The 20,059-nt window shown below is 41.9% G+C and overlaps 1 long non-coding RNA gene across 1 annotated transcript in view; it reads left to right on the top strand.

The window, feature by feature from the left end:
- LOC140740096 (uncharacterized) overlaps nucleotides 1-19,436 on the top strand; it is an 82,219-nt gene extending 62,783 nt beyond the window's left edge. The window contains exon 4 of the long non-coding RNA XR_012101795.1: nucleotides 8,769-19,436. This is a non-coding gene — a long non-coding RNA (uncharacterized lncRNA). The remainder of the gene's footprint in view (nucleotides 1-8,768) is intronic.
- Nucleotides 19,437-20,059: the final 623 nt, after the last annotated feature.

Here is a 20,059-nt window from a genome sequence, read left to right as displayed (position 1 = left end):
TATACATTTAATAATGTGTCCATATATTTCAGTAACTACTTTCAGATTTAGTGATAAATTGAAACTAAATGTTAATTTTTCACTATGGAAATATGGGATCAACATTCAAAACCAATTAATTAAATTAAACTGTTTCAATTGTCAGGAGAGGCACATGATAAAGCCAATACAAATGATAGGCAAAACTAACTTATTAAATCTTTCAAATAATTTGGCAGTTTGCTTCCAACGAATTGTTTTTCGTTTGATCGGCACCTCTTCTGGCTAAGTGTGAATGTGATACGTTTGCTGCCATTGTGTTTCGATTGAACACATCATTAAGGCAAATTTAGTCCCGCTCTTACCCAGAAAGTCTTTTACATAGCTTGCCTGCAAACATATTTTAATAACAGAGCGTAAACGCATCCCACTTTATCTTAAAGCAACATGCCCCACTGGAAGTTAACCCGTTCTTCACAACACACTTGTACTGCGCATTAAATATAATACACAGGACATCGTTTCAGAAATACTTTCTAAACAAAATATTACAAATCGCTTGTGAAATGTGTTTACTTAAAACCGCTTCAGCCGTGAACAGTTAATAAATATTAAGCAGAACCAAACTGTTGAGAGAGTCCCATGTTTGCGCCAGATTGGCTCTGTAAATTTTGATTTTCAGCGGTAGGTTTCTTGAGGTGCCACGTAATCTCGCTGAGTGAATTTGCCGCATAACAGCGACATACTTGTCAATTAGAAATGTCAAGGACACTTAGAATGGGCACGACACTGACATGAAACTGGTGGAACATCTTGGAGGCCGAAACTGTTGGCTATCCCTTGTAGATTCGTTCAACCTCGTCCTCACCGTGAAATTCAATTAATTTCGACAGCTTTTGTTTTTCCTTTGTGGTTACAAACCGGACTCAGTGTTTATTTTTTTAATGGAATGTGTCAGTTTCATCCCAAGCTTGGATGCAAAATGCAATTGAATGGCAATAAAGTGGAATTAAATTTAAAAACAAACTTTTCGTACTTTTGATATTCCAAGGATCGTACAAGCTCTCATCGAACATCAGAGTGCTCATCTGTAGTTGTAACAGCAATGTGCATTATTTATTCATTAATAATTTATACGTCAGTTTGTGTGTCCCAGAAGAAGGAGTGTTTGCAGATTAAACTCTCGCATTAATAAAACAACTCGCATCTGCTAAACTGGCGTGTTGCTAACTGCTCCGCTCAAGTCCGCAACAAAAGCCCGATCAGTGCATGAGCGCATGCACCAGGAGCTCCCTTCGCCAACGTTCAGCGCTGTCTAAATAACCTTTCCCCGGCTTTTAGGCAATATTCAGATAAAGTGGTGACTGTGAATCCAAACCTCTGCTACAGCAGTGTTCCAGCCCTCTCTACGAGGCATCCCTCTTATAATATGAAAACTTCCTTCAACTTAGAAAAACCGCGCATCATTCTCTGAGAACTCATATAACATACTAGAAATAAAATTATAGACACAAGAAATTCTTTAGACGCTGGAAATCCAGCGCAAAACATGCACAGAATGCTGGAGGAACTCAGCAGGTCGGACAGTATCTGCGGAGGGGAATAAACAGCTGACGTTTCTTGCTGAGCCCCTTCATTAGGACTTAAATTGGGTTTTTTTCCCGTTATATCTGTTCCCCTCTCTCCTCCTCCCCCTCCCTAAACTTCTCCTCTCTCTTTCTCATTCATTCTACTTTTGCTCTCTTTTTGCACTACACACGCACTCACACATACACACACGTACTACACATATATACACACCACGCACACACTACACACACTCACACATACACACACGCACTACACATATATACACACACCACGCACACACGACACACACACTACACACACACATACATATTATAATTTAGAATATTTTGTTGCACTATAATGCTGCCGCAAAACAATAAATTTCACGACATATGTCAGTGATATTAAAACTGATTCTGATTTTGATTCGTGTTCCGCTCTCTCATTTTTTATCCATCATCTCCTCTCTGTTCTCTCTTTAATGCCCTTTTCTCTACAATTTTTATCTTTCACTCCCCCCCACCCCCCAACTACCTAGTGCTCTTTTCTTCCTTTTGTTCTCCCCCTCTCGTTTTCCTCATTTTCTTCTGGTATCAAAAAGAAGCTTCGGTTATCCCTCGATCTAAGGAAGATCCTGCTGACATTCTGTACTACACGTCATTACAGCCAGCGGCTTCGCACAGACCAGCACCTATTAATTTGAACCCACTTGGAGTGCTAATGTCGCCACTTGCTCTGTATGCCTGCAAAATATATAATTCGAATTGTTCCAACTGAATAGACATGTGCTTGCTGACTTTCCAAACGCCCGATCAAAACTGACTCTGTGCAGTTATATCAATAGCGGCTTCGCTTTCATATTACTGCTGAGTATAAATGTGTAACACCGTCTCTATCACCAATGATTTATTTTTTTATATGGTGTTTAATTACTACAGCGTTTAAAATAGCAATTTTGCTCAGAATTGATGTTCCATCATGCCCCTGAACCAGTGTAGATAACTTTACTCACTCCAGCACTGAACTGATTCCATAATCCTATGGACTAGCTTTGAAGGGCTGACTCTACAACACACGTTCTCAATATTATTTATTTATTGTTATTATTTTTATATACACAATGTGTTCTCTTTTGCATATTGGTTACTTGTCTTTGTAGTAGCTTTCATATGCAGTTTTCCATTGATTATATCGTGTTTATTTGTATCGACTGTAAATGCCTGCAAGAAAATGAATCTCAGGGTTGTATATAGTGACATATATGTACTTTGATATTATTTAACTTTGAAATCTCGAGAAACGAAAACAGACTCTGACAAACCACTCAATCCGTAAAGGATGATGCTGTGAAGCTGCAATATTTATTGCAATACCTCTTTACACAATAATGCAACATTGCTTATAGTTAACCGGAGAATTTTTTTTTGTAGTTTTCCTTTCTCGAATAGGATTCTGATTTTGCATGACACGTAAATATATTTGGAGCATTCCAATCATTTTGTTTCTTGGATGACCACAGTGAACGTGGTACTGCGGAAATCCTGATTTAGCTGTATCCCGCTTAATTTTAACAGTCCACTCTGCCTCTTATTGCCCCTTGTCTGGATATACCTGCCTATATATCAAATGCCCTCACACCATGTCACTAAAGCTTTCCGATCTGTGGGGTACTTCCCTGAATTTTGCTCCTTTTCTTGCGGGTTTGTGGCAGGTCTAGTGTGATATTTGCTTCTCTGCCAGGCTCTCAGCAAGCTCCCCCTCCCCGCCCATCTCCGCTGGTGTCAGGTAAATCCTCAAAACCCAACTGCAGAAACTGTGCCCCTTTCTAAGCTGCTCCAAATAAAGTCTGAACAAAACTAGACGGTGGGACGGCACGTAAACTGCAAAGTGTGGCCCTGTGCGTCATAAAAATAAAGTCGGCCAACTTCAAATCGATGGGAAACGCACTCTTAAATTTCTCCATCTGCGGGTCTCCTTACTGTAATGACTGAACATATTTTACAGTAGAGGTTTAACAGAAGGGAGGGTGGAAAAGCCATTATATTTCCAAACTGAGCTGTGTTTTGCAAGTGAATTCGGAGTGAGCTGCGGCGAGGGATAGGGAACGCCGCTTGAATACTGAGTTCCCCCTTTTGTTCTGACCCTTTTTTTAAATAAATGCACTTCAGAAAGCTGCCAAAGTAAGCCTTACCAGGGCTGTGCTCGGAATGACAAGTCGATCACCAGCTCCCCCTTCCTAAGTGCGCTGGCAGGTTAAACTGCCAGTGGGGGTGGCACAGCAGAGGGCGATGCCAGCTCCCACCCAGGCGTCTGGCCATATGTAATCGCTGGAACTGATGTCCCGTTCTGCTCTGAAAAGACAACGGTCTCCAGATTTACTCTCACGTTTGTCCCTGCTTTCAAACCTTCTCCCTCCAAAATTCTGCGTCTCCTCCCACACACACAAACACGTTTCCTTCACCCCTCTGTTGATGGTCATGCCTGCTGTTACCCAGACCCCGAGCCCTGGAACTCCCTCCTTTCGCCTCTCTACCTTCCCTTCTTTCCGACCTTCCTGCTCCCACATTGCCTTAACCTGTCCTGACATTTCCCCCCACCCCCGCACCCCATCTTGTGTTTCAGGACACGTTCCTTTCCGATCGGTTGCTTCTCTGCGTTAAAGGTAGTGTTTCATTGTGGAGGCGGACAGTGTTGTGGTGACGATGGCAGTGGAAGAGAGCGGTTGTACAATGTTCCCATTGTGTATGGACACACACACTTACCCCACACACTCTTACATGTACACTTATATACTCATACACACACTTACACATACCTACATATACCATATACACACTTAACTCTCACACACTTTTTGTATATACTTACACTTACACACACGCACAGATCAGAACATATGTACTGTACATGCACACATGGGTACACATGTGGATATAAAACACATGAACACATACACACATGTGTGGTGACATAGATACAATCACACAGACACATACCTCCATCAAATCATTTCTCATTCTCCTTTGCTCCAAACAGAAAGCCCTAGTTTGCTCAATATATCCTGATAAGACATGCTCTCTAATCCAGGCAGCATCCTGGTAAATCTCCTCTGTACACTCTCTAAAGCTTCCACATTTACTGTTGCCCATCGTGAATTCAGTTGCCCAGGAGAGGAGAAATGGAAAATGGCCAGTACAAACAAGTCAGTCTTGTATCAAGTTTTCTCCCACAGGTTTAATAGTTTGCGGCATGCTTTGCCGAGGAACCAGTTTGCTAAATCATGGTGCTACTAAATCACACCAACACTGATGGTTTGAGAACAGATGTCAGGTCTTGTTGCATTCCCTGGGCTCCACCATAGTACATCCCAGCCCATATCTTAAGATCAAGTTCAAATTAATCATCATTAATTGTATACAGCTAAACAAAACAATGTTCCCCGGGGACCAAAACACAGTACATACAACACATAAAATAATATTAACAGATAAATAAAGTATTCTGTAGATATGTAAGTTGATATAAAGTGTGTATAGGAAAATTAGTTAAAATACAATGGTGTTATTATTACTGGCACTGTCATACATAATGTGTATTGGATGGTAGCATGGTGATCAGAAGTGTCACAGTCTGGGGGAAGAAGCTCCAAATTGAGGTTTCTATTCCCCCTCTCAATCAATTGTCCATGTCCTGCTTTTACGGGATGAAGAATATTGCCAGAGCAAATAACCTTGGTCTGTTCCTGCACTCAAAATTAACCAAATAGCCATGTTGCTAAGATTTACACATGAATGATGACTACCTGGGTCTTCAATGACAACAGACCCATCATAAAGAAATAAGGGAGTGTTCACAGAAAGCTAACGTTCCATAGTTTTCTTTGGAAGGCTATGCTAAATGCTCTCAAGTTGTGCTTTCTCCCCTCAGGTTGCATGGGACTAGAACTAAAGGTCATAGGCTTAAGGGTGAAAGACAAAATATCTACAGGGAATCTGAAGGAAACTTCTTCATCAGGTGAAATGAGCCATCTGAAGAAGTGGTGGGTCCAGGTTCAATTGTAACATTTAAGAGAAGTTTGGATAGACTCATGGATGACAAATATATGGAGGTCTATGGTCCAGGTGCTAGTAGATGGGACTTGGTAGAAGACTAGGTCAGCACTGACTAGATGGGCTGAATAGCCAGTTTCTATGTTGAAGTACTTTATGACTCTATGACTGTTTCAGTGCTGGAGTACCTTTTGATCCTTTGATTCTATGTACATATCTATATTTGCTCACTTCCCTGCACACCTCATGATATAGGCACCATAAAGCCATATAAGCATGACATAGGAGCAGAATTAGGCAATTTATCACATAGAGTCTGCATTACCATTTCATCTTCACTGATTTATTATTGCTCCCAATCCCATTCTCCTGACCTCTCCTTGTAACCCTTAATGCTCTTACTAATCAAGAAGCTATCAACTTCTGCTTTAAACATACCCAATGACTTAGCCTCCACAGCAGTCATTGTCAATGAATTCTACAGATTCACCACCACCTGGTAAAGAAATTAATCCTCACAGCCTAATCCACCTCCTGCCTGAGTGGTCTGACACTCCATTGCCCTGCAGTGGAATATGAAGAGGTATCCTGAAGAACCGGCTTTTACGCTGAGTATTTCACAATCTAAATTTTTTCCAACCAATGGAATGATTTCTGACCTCTCACTATGGTGCTGTAGTGAACATGGGAGCCAATGGGCACCCAATGAGCTCCCATGATGTCATGACTTGCTCTGTAGGGATCAGTTAAATAACAAATTTTCTCCCAGAAAGAAGTCCTCAGCTTATTGTGAAACCATTGGAGTGAAATTTTCAGGCTGGCCTAAGTGGGAACGATTGCCCTGTGTGTCATTTCCAACTGCTGCTTTTTTCATTCTCTCTGGATTTGATAGACCTACTGCTTGGCTCAATTTTACAGCCCCTGAATTATCTTATTCGGCCAAGGTTGGACTGACCCATAGGCCATGGACTGATGGCTGGCTACACTTTGGTTCATGCAAATAGAGCTGTTAAATTACCTGGCAGATGCAGGTACTGGCACCACCATGGGCAGGAAATTTGCTCTCGGCTGTTTCTATTCCAGTACTTGCTCCAGGGAAATGCATCCTACTCCATTTACACCTGTCTGCCATGCACCATCCATTATGAAACTCAACAAAGCTTGTTCTCAGGCACAACATGATTCTTTTTTATTGTGTCACAGAGTCATCTCCCCTCTTACAGCAAGTATCATCTCATATGGTACATGTACCTACATTGATAATAAATATACTTTGACTTTGAGTACTTGACAATTAGTGAAATAGCACTCCTAACATAATCAACAAAATATGAAATGTGTGGTAGTTCCAAAGGGGTGCACAAGTGATTTTTTTGCATTATTCTTTTGTTTTCCTCAGTGTTTTCCCCTTCTTCACTGTCTTGCATAATTTGAGTATAATTTATGCATGTTTATGTTCTGTGTGTTGTCTGAACCTGTGCCTGTGATGCTGCTGCAAGCGAGTTTTTCATTGCACAGTGCCTCACCAGACCAGCACACATAACAACAAACTTGACTGAAACACAAGAAATTCTGCCGATACTGGAAATCCAGTGCCACACACACAATCTGGAGGAACTCAGTAGGTCAAGCAGCATCAGTAAAGAGGAATGAACAGTTGACATTTTGGACTAATGCCCTTCATCAGGATTGGAAAAGAAATGGAGAAGAAGCCAGAACACGAAGGTAGTGGGAGAGGGAGGAATACAAGTTGGCCAGTAATAGGCAAGACCAAGTGAGGGGGAAGATGGGTGGGTGGGTGGGGGAGGGGATGAAGTAAGAAGCTGGAAGGTGATAGGTGGAAAAGGTAAAGGTTAATGAAGAAGCAGTCTGATATGATAGGAGAGTGAATCATGGGAGAATAGGAAGGAGGAAGTGCACCCGAGGGAGGAGATGGACAGGTAAGCAGAAGAGAAAGGGCGAGAGGGGAACCAGATTGGGGAATGGAAAAAGAGAGAAGGAGAAAGAAGAAGAAATTACTGGAAGTTAGAGAAATCGATTTTCATGCAATCAGGATGGAGGCTAACCAGATATCACCTTCCTTCAGACTCACATGTAACATAAAGGTGAGGAAGGGGATGCTTGCTTCACTCCTGAGGTTCCCCTTGGAGCTAATGAGCTTTCATTCATCTCCAGATTGTGCAAGACAAAGGCAGGCGTAAGGGCATAAATTTCTGGAAACACTGAGCAGGTCAGGCAGAATCTGTGCAGAAAGAACCAGAACCAATGTTTTCATGGATGTCCAGCATTTTATGTTTTTGCATCAGGATTTTGACATCTGTAGCTTTTGATTTTCAGTCAGTGGAAGGAAATATTTTTTGAATTAAGGCACTTTTACTGATAGATTCTACAGTTCTGGAAGTTGGTTGGTGATGACCTAAATAGGGTGGCACATTAGCATAGTTGTTAGCTTTATGCTCTACAGTGTCAGCATTCCTATCGCTATCTGTAAGGAATTTCTACATTCTCCCCATGACTGTGTTGGTTTCTTCAAGGTTCCTCCCATATTCTGAAGATGTACAGATTAGGGTTAGTAAGTTGTGGTCACGCAATGTTGATGCCTGAAGAATGGCGACACTTGCAGGCTGACCCCAGCTCAATCCTCCAATTGTGTTAGTCGCTGATGCAAGCAATTCATTTCACTGTATGTTTTGATGTTTTGAATAGGTTAGGACTTTCTTCCCTGGAGCGTAGGAGAATGAAGTATACAAAATTATGAAGCATATAGATAGGGTAAATCTAACTGGGCTTTTTCTACTGAGTTTCAATTGAGGCTAAAACTAGAGGCTATGGGTTAAGGGTGAAAGATGAAATGTTTAAGGGGAACATGAGGGGGATCTTCTTCACTCAGACTGTGGTGCGAGTGTGGAACAAACTGCCGGCAGAAGTGGTGAATATGGACTCAATTTCAACATTTAAGAGAAATTTGGATGGGTAGATAGATGGGAGGGGTATGGAGGGCTATGGTCCAGATTCAGACTGATGGAACTAGGCAGCATAGTAGTTTGGCACTGACTAACTATTAGTCACAGCATAATAGTTTGGACCTGCTTCTGTGCTGTAGTGTTCTATGACTCTATGTCAATCGTGTGAGCAACAACTAACCATTTCACCTTTCCAATCCTTCAACAGAAACCAGTAACAAAAAGGAATGGAATTTCCAATTGGGTCATCTGATGGTCTGCCATTATTTCAGAGCCTGGACAAAACCCAGGAAAGACACCATAAATATTGTGATTGGGAGAAAGCCAACGGGAGAAATGCAATCACCAGCCAACCCCCATCAAGGTCTGTCAAGAAAAGAGATCAGACACTTGTTCAACTTTCCAAAGTTCACATGCAAAGGGTTTCCAGCAATTACTTTGTAAGTTGGAACACATGCTTTCTGAGTCTCAGTAGTTACACTTCAGTTGCAGTTTTAGTATCTCTGCAGATGTATAATGGGAAATAGTTAAGTAGGGAACAAAATGGGTACAAATCAGTAGGTTTCAGTAAGGAGAAATGTCAGTATCAAAGCTTGGCACTTACTGGAGAGATCAGAATCAGAATTAGGTTTATTATCACAACATATGACATGAAATTTGTTTTCTAAGACCAGAGGATACAGCTTCAGGATAAAAGGATGTTCCTTTAGAACAGAAATAATAAGGAGGAATTTACGTAGCCAGAGGATGGTGGATCTGTGGAATTCATGAGTTCATGGACCATTCAGAAATCAGAAACTTAAAACATTATAAGTGCTCACAGGACAGGTAACAAAAATTAATTCCAGAGGAACAATAAAAAATAAAGGAAAACTACAAATTTTAAATTGGAACAACTGAAAAGGAGCATAAGTGCAAACCAGAAGAAAATTAAAAGGCACTTTTTTCTTTTACAAAGATTAGTCACAAAATGTCAAGACTCTTAAACAATAAAATAAGTAGCAGAGATTTTAAGAAACCCCTTGGACTAAAGGAGAAAGTTATGAAAATAAGTTTCAACATCTGACTTTACACATTATTAAGCACTTTTGGAGCCTAGTACAAAAATATATCGCAGGAAGCACTACAAGTAAGCCCCCACACAGTTCAGGATAAATATTGTTTGGAGCATCTTGGAGAACTCCTCTGATCTTCTTCAGTATAGTGCTGCAGGATGTGTGTTGGCAGATCAGGTTTCACTGAATATCACATCTGAAAGGGACATCTCCAACCTGAGGGGAACCTTCTTCACTCAGAGGGAGAACGGGTGGACGAGACTTTGTTTCAACATTTAAGAGAAGTTTGGATAAGTACTGTATATGGATGGGAGGGATACAGTCAAGGTACAGGTTGATCGGGCTAAGCAGAACAACTGTTCAGTATAGATTAGATGGGCTGAAGGGCCTTTTTCTGTGCTCTAGTCTTCTAAGTCTCTAACAAGATGGGAATAAGACAGATATAAGCAGTTGGGATAAAGCAAATCCTTTGTGGAACACAAGTCTTTTTTATGTTTTTATGTATTGCATTGCAATAAATTTCACAACATATATAGAAACATAGACGCATAGAAAATCTACAGCACAATACAAGCCCTATGGCCCATAAAGCTCTGCTGAACATGTCCTTGCCTTAGAATTTACCTAGGGTTACACATGGCCCTCTATTTTTCTGAGCTCCATGTACCTGTCCAGGAGTCTCTTAAAAGACCCTATCGTATCCACCTCCACCACTGTTGCCAGCAGCCCATTCCACGCACTCACCACTCTCTGCATAAAAAACTTATCCCTGACATCTCCTCTGTACCTTCTTCCAAGCACCTTAAAACTGTGCCCTCTCATGCTGGCCATTTCAGCCCTGGGAAAAAAACTCTATCCACACGATCAATGCCTCTCACCATCTTATATACCTCTATCAGGTCCGTCGCTCCAAGGAAAAAAGGCCGAGTTCACTCAACCTATTCTCCTGAGGCATGCTCCACAATCCAGGCAACAACCTTGTAAATCTCCTCTGCACATTTTTTATAGTTTCCACATGCTTCCTGTAGTGAGGTGACCAGATCTAAGCACAGTACTCCAAGTGGGGTCTGACCAGTGTCAACATAGCTGCAACATTACCTCTTGGCTCCTAAACTCAATCCCACAATCGATGAAGGCCAATGAACCATATGCTTTCTTAACCACAGAGTTAACCTGCGCAGCAGCTTTGAGTGTCCTATGGACTCGGACCCTAAGATCCCTCTGATCCTCCATACTGCTAAGTGTCTTACCATTAATACTATATTCTGTCATCATATTTGACCTACCAAAATGAACCACTTCAAGCTTATCTGTGTTGAACTTTATCTGCCACTTCTCAGTCCAGTTTTGCATCCTATCGGAAGGCATGACAAAGCCATGCTGACTATTCCTAATCATATTTTGCCTCTCCAAATGTTCATAAATCCTGCCTCTCAGGATCTTCTCCATCAACTTACCAACCACTGAAGTAAGACTCACTGGTCTATAATTTCCTGGGCTATCTCTACTCCCTTTCTTGAATAATGGAACAATATCTGCAACCCTTCAATCCTCAGGAACCTCTCCCATCCCCATTGATGATGCAAAGATCATTGCCAAGGGCTCAGCAATCTCCTCCCTCACCTCCCACTGCAGCCTGGGGTACATCTCATCCAGTTTCAGTGACTTATCCAACTTGATGGTTTCCAAAAGCTCCACCACATTCTCTTTCTTAATATCTACATGCTTAAGCTTTTCAATCAGCTGTAAATCATCCCTACAATCACCAAGATCTTTTCTGTAGTGATTACTGAAGCAAAGTACTCATTAAGTACCTCTGCTATCTCCTCCGATTCCTTACACACTTTTCCACTGTCACACTTGATTGGTCCTATTCTCTCATGTATTATCTTTTTGCTCTTCACATACTTGTAGAATGTCTTGGGGTTTTCCTTAATCCTGTCTGCTAAGGCCTTCTCATGGCCCCTTCTGGCTCTTCTAATTTCTTTCTTAAGCTCCTTCCTGTTAGCCTTATAATCTTTTGGATCTCTAACATTACCTAGTTTTTTGAACCTTTCGTAAGCTCTTCTTTTCTTCTTGACTAGATTTACAACAGCCTTTGTACACCACAGTTCCTGTACCCTACCAACATTTTCCTGCCTCATTGGAAAGTACCTATGCGGAACTCCACGCAAATATCCCTTGAACATTTGCCACATTTCTTCCGTACATTTCCCTGAGAACATCTGTTCCCAATTTATGCTTCCAAGTTCCTGCATGATAGCTTCATATTTCCCCTTATTCCAATTAAACACTTTCCTAACTTGTCTGTTCCTATCCCTCTCCAATGCTATGGTAAAGGAGATAGAATTGTGATCTCTATCTCCAAAATGCTCCTCTACTGAGAGACCTGACACCTAACCAGGTTCATTTCCCAATACCAGATCAAGTACAGCCTCTCCTCTTGTAGGTTTATCTACATATTGTGTCAAGAACCCTTCTTGAACACACCTATCAAACTCCACCCCATCTAAACCCCTTGCTCTAGGGACATATCAATCGATACTTGGGAAATTAATATCTTCTACCATGACAACCCTGTTATTATTAAACCTTTCCAGAATCTGTCTCCCTATCTGCTCCTTGATGTCCCTGTTTGGTGGTCTTAAAAAAAAGTAGAGTTATTGACCCCTTCTTGTTCCTAACTTCCACCCACAGAGATTCTGTAGACAATCCCTCCATGTCTTCCTGCTTTTCTGCAGCCGTGACACTACCTCTGATCAACAGTGCCATGCCCCCACCTCTTTTACCTCCCTCCCTGTCCTTTCTGAAACATCTAAAGCCTGGCACTCAAAGTAACCATTCCTGCTCCTGAGCCATCCAAGTCTCTGTAATGGCCACAACATCATAGCTCCAAGTACTGATTCACGCTCTAAGCTCATCCGTTTTTTTCATAATACTCCTTGCATTAAAATAGACGCATCTCAAACCATCGGTCTGAGTGCGTCCCTTCTCTGTCACCTGCCTATCCTCCCTCTTGCACTGTCTCCAAGCTTTCTCTATCTGTGAGTCAACCTCCTCTTCCTCTGTCTCTTCAGTTTGGTTCCCACCCCCCAGCAATCCTAAGTTAAACTCTCCCCAATAGCCTTAGCAAACCTCCCTGCCAGGATATTGGTTTCCCTGGGATTCAAGTGCAACTCGTCCTTTTTGTACAGATCACTCCTGCCCCAAAAGAGGTCCCAATGATCCAGAAATCCGAATCCCTGCCTCCTGCTCCAATCCCTCGGTCACGCATTTATCCTCCACCTCACTCTATTCCTATACTCACTGTTGTGTGGCGCAGACAGTAATCCCGAGATGACATCTTTGTGGTCCTGCTTCTCAACTTCCTTCCTAACTCCCTGTGGTCTTCTTTCAGGACCTCCTCCCTTTTCCTGCTTATGTCATTGGTACCAATATGTACCACAAACTCCTGGCTGTTCTCCCTCCCACTGCCGGATGTTGTGGACACGATCAGAAACATCCCAGACCCTGGCACCTGGGAGTCAAACTACCATCCATATCATATCATATCATATCAGTGATATTAAACCTGATTCTGATTCTTATTCTGAGATTCAGGTTGGGAAGTAGAAAAAGATTAGAAGGGGAACAAACGCAAAATGCTGAAGGAACTCAGCAAGCCAGGCAGCATCTAAGAATAGAGTACAGTCAACGTTTCCAACCAAAACCCTTTGGGAGGATTGGCAAAAAAAGCTGAGGAGTAGAGTCTGAAACGTCGACTGTACTTCTCCCTATAGATACTGCCTGGCCTGCTGCGTTCCACCAGCACTTTGTGTGTGTTGCATGAGTAGATTTAAAAGTTGGGGGAAAGGGAGAAACAAACACAAGGTGATAGGTGACAGCTGAAGGGAGGGATTAAGTAAAGTAAAGTTGATTGGTGAAAGAGACAGAAGGCCATGGAAGACACAAAAGGGGGAGGAGCACCAGAGCGAGGTGATGGGTGGGCGAGGAGATAAGGTGAGAGAGGAAAAAGGGGATAGGAAATGGTGAAGGAGGAGGGTGGGGGCATTACTGGTTTTGAGGAGTCGATGTTCACGCCATCAGGTTGGAGGCTACCCAAGCGGAATATAAGTTGTTGTTCACCACGACTGTGGAGGAGGCTATGGATGGACATGTCGGAATGGAAATGGGAGATCCCGCTTGTTCTGGCGGATGGAGTGTAGATGCTCTGCGAAGCAGTTCCCAATCTACGTCAGGTCTCACCTATATACAAAATACCACACCGAGAGCACCGGACACAGTATATGACCCCAAAAGACTCATCTCACCTCACCTGGGAGGTTTGTTTAGCTCCTAAATGATAGTGAGGGAGGAGGTGTAGAGGCAGGTGTAACATTTGTTCCACTTGCAAGGATTAGTGCAGGAGGAGATCAGTGGGGAGGGACTGATGGATAAGGAAGTCATGTAGGAAGTAATCCCTTCAGAAAGCAGAGAGTCAGGGGGAGGGGTGATTAAGGAAAGATGTGTTTGATGGTGGGATCCCATTTGAGGTGGCAGAAATTTCAGAGAATTATGTGCTGGACATGGAGGCTGGTGGGGTGGTAGGTGAGGACAAGAGGAATCCTATCCCTAGTTGGGTGGCAGGAGGATGGGGTAAGAGCAGATGTGCATGAAATAAAAGAGATGTAATTGAGGGCAGCTTTGATGGTATGGGAAGGGAACCCCTTTCTTTGAAAAAAGAGGACATCTCCTTCATTCTGGAATGAAAAGCCTTATCCTGAGAGCAGATGTGGTGGAGATGGAGGAATTGATAGAAGAAGATGGCGTTCTTACATGTAACAGGGTGGAAAAGGGGTATAGTCCAGGTAGCTGTGAGAGTCCATGGGTTTATAACACACATCAGTGGATAAGCTGTTTTAGGAATAGAGACAGTGAGATTGAAAAGGGGGAGGGCGGTGTCGGAAATGGACCAGGTAAATTTGAAGGCAAAGTGGATGAAGTTGACGAGTTCAGCATGGATGCAGGAAATGCAGCACCAATGCAGTTGTCGATGTAGTATAGGAAAAGGGCAGGATGGTCACCAGGTGTGTGTGTTACTTGGATTTCCAGCATCTACAGATTTTCTCTTTGTTTGGGAAAGATTAGAAAGGAAAAGGTTTATTTAACTCTATACAGGTGGGGCTGTGGAAGTCCCTGTCTGAAAGGATGGGACAATAAAAACCTTCACCACAATTAAAACAAGAGCTGAAGACCCATATTCTACAGACTGAGCTGAGATTAATCACATCCACCGAAGATCAGCATGTAAATAGCTTCCCCCTGTGGTGTGGCGTTCTATGCCATCAGAAAGCAGGTGGATGTTTTAGATCAGAACATTTCCCAGCAGTGAAGTGTTCCAATGATAATCATTCACTCTGAAAGGGTAAGCTAGCTGCACGAAGAGTTCTGGATATACTCCTAGGAATAGCTAATGGGCTCTAATTAGGTACCCTCTGTACCAAATAATGTGACCACCGAGTGTATGTTCTTGATCTTCTGCTGCTGTAGTCCATCCACTTCAAGGTTTGATGTGTTGTACATACAGAGATGTCCAACTGCACACCATTGTTACATTGTGTGGTTATTTGAATTACTGTTGCTTTCCTGTCAGCTTGAACCAGTCTGCCCATTCTCAGGCCACTCTCATCAACAAGGCATTTTCACCCACAGAACTGCAGCTCACTGGATGTTTATTGTTTTTCGTACCATTTTCTGATGTTTGGTCTGAACAACAACTGAGCCTCTTGTCCATGTCTGCATGCTTTATGCACTGAGTTGCTGTCACATTAGATATTTGCATTAACAAGCAGATGTACAGGTGTACCTAATAAAGTGGCTACTGAGTGTAAATTGTCTAATTAAACTTTATCAGCTGCCAGGCATCAGGCTTTTCACACTCAATGGAAGCACTTTAGCTTTACCACAGAGCAGGGCCTAAGTAGAGTGAGAAGAAACAGAACAAGCAACCAGAGCTTGGTGAAAGAGGTGACCTTGAAGGAGAAGCTCAGGGAGCATGTGTGCTGCTGCAATGGGAGGTACAGTGTGCAGGAGATCCACATGGTTATGGGAGTGCTAGAGGAGCAGAGAGTTTAGGAAAAAGATGCAGAGTTATATGACATTACAAAAATAGTTTGGAGGGAGAGCAGCTGCAAGCAATTTACAGCCATGAAAAACTAAACTATTTGGCTTTGTATCTGGTGACATGGAACTCAAGCACAAAAGGGTCACTTGGAAGCTGCTGTAGAAGTCTTGCTTGGAGTTTTCTGCAGCCTGTTGTGAAAAGGATCCAGAAATAATGAGGAAAGTCTGACTACCTCAGATGGTAGAGCATGAGACTCCTAATACCAGGGTTGTGTGTTTGTGCCCCACATTGTGTGCTAGTTCTTTCACTGTGGTCATGCTATGTTGGCACCAGATGTAAAGCAACACCTGCTGGCACTCCAACACATCCTTGTTGACACAAACTATGCTTTTCACTGTATATTTCATAAGACATAGGAGCAAAATTCAGCCTATTAAGTCTGCTCCGCCCTTTTGATCATGGCTGTTTTATTATCCCTCTCAATCCGATTTTTCTGCTTTCTCCCCTTACTAATCAAGAACCTATCAACCTCCACTTTATGTATATGTAGCAAAGCTGACCTTAATCGCGAGCTGTGTTCAGAAAGGGCACTGCTGTCAATGAGCTTCAGGATTTTTGATACAAGTGACTGATAAATCTAATCTAATCTTAAAAAAAATGGCAGAGAATAATTGCTTAGACCTCTGCAGGGTTGGAGGGTTCTAAAGAAGTGTCTGAGGCTTAAATAGGATCAGAGTAAAAGTCAAAGTTGAGTTTATTGTCATCTGTACAAGTACACATATGCACAGGTGTAATGAAAGGCTTATTTGCAGCAGCATCAGATAAACAGCATTCACAAGAAAAACATAACTTAACCATAAAGTACTGTAGCTATACAACTTTAAAGTAAAGAGCACAGGTAATACAGGTCCATTATAGCACCAAGTGGTCAGAGTGGCTATTACTGCAACGACTTACAGTGCCAGCGTTTGGAAGATCAATGTTTAATTTCTGCCACTGTCTATAGGGAGTTTTTACATTGTCCACATGACTGCGTGGGTTTCCACTGGGTGCTTCAGTTCCCTCCCACATTCCAAAGGCATACATGTTAGGAGGTTAATTTGTCACGTGGGTGTAATTGGGCAGTATGGACTCTCTGGGATGGAAGGGACTGTTATTGTGCTGTAACTCTAAATAAAAAATAAATGGATTAATCTATCTGAAGAAGGGACTCAGCCCAAAATGTTGAATGTTTATTCCTCTTCATAGGTGCTGCTGACCTGCGAGGTCCTCCAGCATTTTATGTGTGTTGCTCAGGATTTCCAGCATCTACAGACTTTCTTGTGTTTAGATCTAATAGAGCTATCCACCGTATGAGTAACTAATGTAAGAAGTAGATGTTCCCACTGGTCGAACAAAGTGGAAAGATCAAACAAAATACAGTATAAGGATAACCAACATGGTCTCTGCATAAAGGAAGGCCTTAGCAGACAGGATTAAGGAAAACCCCATCCTTATCTACCCAGCAGATGCCTTTTTCAAAACCTCCCTTCTGGAACAAGCTACAGGGCTATTAAAACAAAAACATCACAGCATCTTAAAAGTTTTTTTCCCCAGGCAGTTAATCTGATCAACCATTCTAGTTAGCACCCCCGCCCCTCTCTATCTACTACCCCTATCACTGCACTGCCCTGTAAACACTTTAAGCAACTTTTTATAATTCTGTTTTACATTGTAAATACATGCTGCTGTTTACTGTATGTAAGCACATGGTAACATAGCAGATAACTTAATGCTTTACAGAGCCAGCGATCCTGGTTCAATTCCACCACTGCCTGTAAGGAACTTGTATGTTCCCCCTGTGACCATGTGGGTTTCCTCCAAATGATACAGTTTCTTCTCACATTCCAAAGATGTACAAATTAGTAGAATAATTGGAGGCATACAGAAGGTGTAATTGGGCAGCATAGGCTTGTTGGGATGAAAGGGCTAATCACTGCTGTACTGCTGTATCTCTAAAATTTTATTCCATATCTATATTTCTAACTTTATTTCATATAAGTCATCAGTTTTCATAACTGTTGAATGTTGTTCTTTCTGTTGCCTGTCACTCCAACACAGTGCAGCAAATTCTTAATACATAAATGGTGGATAAAGTTGATTCTTAATTAATTGCGTTCAGTAGGTTCCACTCTTATCTCAGCCGAGAGTTCGAGACCCACTCTAGTAACCTGAGAACAAGCCAGTCTGGAGTACGGATGCAGAGCAGAGGGAGTATGGATCTGTCAGCTTCCAGCCAAGGTGCTAAACTGAGGCTGAGCCTGCTACCCTCAGGTGAATATAAAAGACCCCACAGCTAGTCTGAAGTAGAGAGGGAGGATGCCCACTCTAGCATTTAACTCTGCAAGCATTTTTCACATGGTGGGGCACTGGGAGGTGTTCAAAGGCGCATTAGTGTCCTTGTGCTCACTCCATACTAACACTCAGGTTCAGCAAGCAATTAGCAGGGCAAATGATCTATCTGTTGGGTCATTGCTGGAGGCTTTGAGTGCAAGAGTAGAGATATCTCACTGCAGTTCTACGAGGTCTCAGTGGGAACATGCCTGGAGTATTGTGTTTAATTTTGATTCCCACATCTAAATAAAGATATGCTTACTAATGAAGCAGAGCAGCAAAATTAGCTCCTGGGATGATCTGACACATTAGTCAAGAATTTTAAAAAATGGAAGGGTATCTGATTACTCTGTATCTGCATTCTGTTATTGTTTTACTCTCTTCCACCTCAATGCACCATGCAATTATTTGATAGGTATGAACAGTATTTCAAGTTCAGATTTATCATCCTTCCACTATATACAGGTAAATAAAACAACATTTCTCCGGACCAACATGCATAATGTAGTACATGTACAGTAACTCACGCAACACTGAAAATAATATTACTACAAATAAATGGTAATATTTACCATTTACATTACCACAAAATATATTCCAGAAGATTGACATTTAGTGTAAAGTCAAAAAGTAAACAGTATAATACCACTGGCACTTCATACGTGATGAGATCTGGGTGATAACAGAGAGTGCAATAGTCTGATGGACTAGGAGAAGAAGCTGTACCCCATCCTAACAGTTCTTGTCCTGATGCTACGGTACCTCCTGCCTGATGATAGGGGGTCAAAGAGATTGTGGAACGGATGGGAGATATCCTTGACAATGTTTGTTAAGGAACTCACAAGCTTTTCACTGTATCTTGGCATATGTGATAGTTATAAACTGATTCCAATTCTAATAAACAAGACCAGGTAAGATGGATAAATTTTCTCCCCAACGGAGTCTCAGTGAACCAGATGTATTTATCATTAATCCAATTGGTTCATTACTGGCAGCAGTCCCTGTTTACCCCAGATGTGAGGATGCTCGCTATGATGGCAGTGTAGAATTGCACTAGTTTTTTGTTAGTTTTGTACTTTATTCTGCAGTGTTATTGTCTTGCCTTATTCTAGCGAAGTGCACTGTGTAACAGACTGATCTGTATGAACAAGCTTTTCATTGTATCTTGTTACATTTGATACCAATAAACTAATTCCAACCTCAATCAGTGGCGCAAAATTCTTAAAGTAGATGCAGATAGGATACTTTTCCTGAGTAAGGAAGCTAAGAATTGTGAGGAATGGCTTCAGAATGAAGGATTAGCCAAATGGCACTGAAGTCAAGAACAATTTGTCCACTTTGTAAATCTTTGTCCCATACAGTGGGTACCTTTGTAAATCTTTGCCCTGCAAGTCTGAAAGTTCACAGATGTACCGTGGAGAGCATTCAAGCTGGATGCATCACCACCAGGATCGGGAAAAGATGTTTCTAAACGAAGCCAACCCCATCACGGGCACTAGCCTCCCATCGAATACATCTTCAAAAGGCAATGAAGCTGGCATCTATCATAAAGGAACCGCACCATCTAAGACATGCCTCAATATCAGGAAGAAGGTACAGGGGCCTGAAGACACACACTCAATGTTTTAGGAACAGTTTCTTCCCTTCTACTATCAAATTTCTGAATGGTCCATGAACCATTGAACATTACCTCATTAATGTGTTCTCTTTCTGCACTACTTATTTGTTTTAATTTCTTATTGTAATTTATAATAATATTTTTAAGGTATTGCACTGTACTGCTGTCACAAAGCAACACATTTCACTGTATATATCAATGATAATAAACCTGATTCTGATTCTAATCCATTAAAATAGTAAAAGTTTGCCTAAACATTGGATCACATGGTAGTTACTTTTTAGACATGATTGTGTAATCTTCAGATTGTGTAGATCGACCCAACAATATTGCTAGTCACAAGATTGGAG

This window comes from Hemitrygon akajei, chromosome 16, assembly GCF_048418815.1.
Source record: "Hemitrygon akajei chromosome 16, sHemAka1.3, whole genome shotgun sequence".
NCBI lineage: Eukaryota > Metazoa > Chordata > Chondrichthyes > Myliobatiformes > Dasyatidae > Hemitrygon > Hemitrygon akajei.
This window is presented reverse-complemented; position numbering and strand designations above follow the sequence as displayed.